Below are 579 nucleotides of genomic sequence, written 5' to 3' on the forward strand. Positions count from 1 at the left end.
TCCATATAATCATCTGAATGATTTTCATGCCATTTGTCAAACTTTTAATATGAAAATTTTTCAGACGATGATGTTAAACTCAGATTATTCCCATTTTCTTTAAAGGATAGAGCCCGTTCATGGCTTAATACATTGCCTGCTAATAGCATTTCATCATGGGAACAAATGGTAACTAAATTTTTAAATAAATATTTCCCAGTGCATAAAACCAATGCTATTCGCAGGGAAATCTCAGAGTTTACCCAGAGAGAGGACGAGCAATTTTTCGAAACATGGGAGCGATTCAATGGGCTACTCTTGAAGTGTCCACATCATGGGTATGAGAAATGGCACCAATGCCAATACTTTTTGGAGGGATTACTGCCGAATGTGCAAGAATAGCTAATGGCAACAAGTGGAGGAGAGCTAATGTCAAAAAGTGCATCAGAAATTTGGGAATTCTTCCAGCGACAAGCGGATAATTCCCAACAACGGAGTCGATCACTCAGGAATACTAGAAGAATTAAAGGAGTAAATGAGGTTCAAATTGGCGAGTCAACTTCGGGAATCAAAGAAGTCAAGGAGATAGTTGAAGGTCTT

At 38.3% G+C, this 579-nt stretch overlaps 1 non-coding gene across 1 annotated transcript; it reads right to left on the reverse strand.

The window, feature by feature from the left end:
• Positions 1 to 216: 216 nt before the first annotated feature.
• On the reverse strand, positions 217 to 320 carry LOC127899538 (small nucleolar RNA R71). The gene has a single exon (XR_008051415.1). It is a non-coding gene; the product is annotated as a small nucleolar RNA R71 (small nucleolar RNA).
• Between the last annotated feature and the right edge of the window lie 259 nt (positions 321 to 579).

This window comes from Citrus sinensis, chromosome 8, assembly GCF_022201045.2.
Source record: "Citrus sinensis cultivar Valencia sweet orange chromosome 8, DVS_A1.0, whole genome shotgun sequence".
Taxonomy (NCBI): domain Eukaryota; kingdom Viridiplantae; phylum Streptophyta; class Magnoliopsida; order Sapindales; family Rutaceae; genus Citrus; species Citrus sinensis.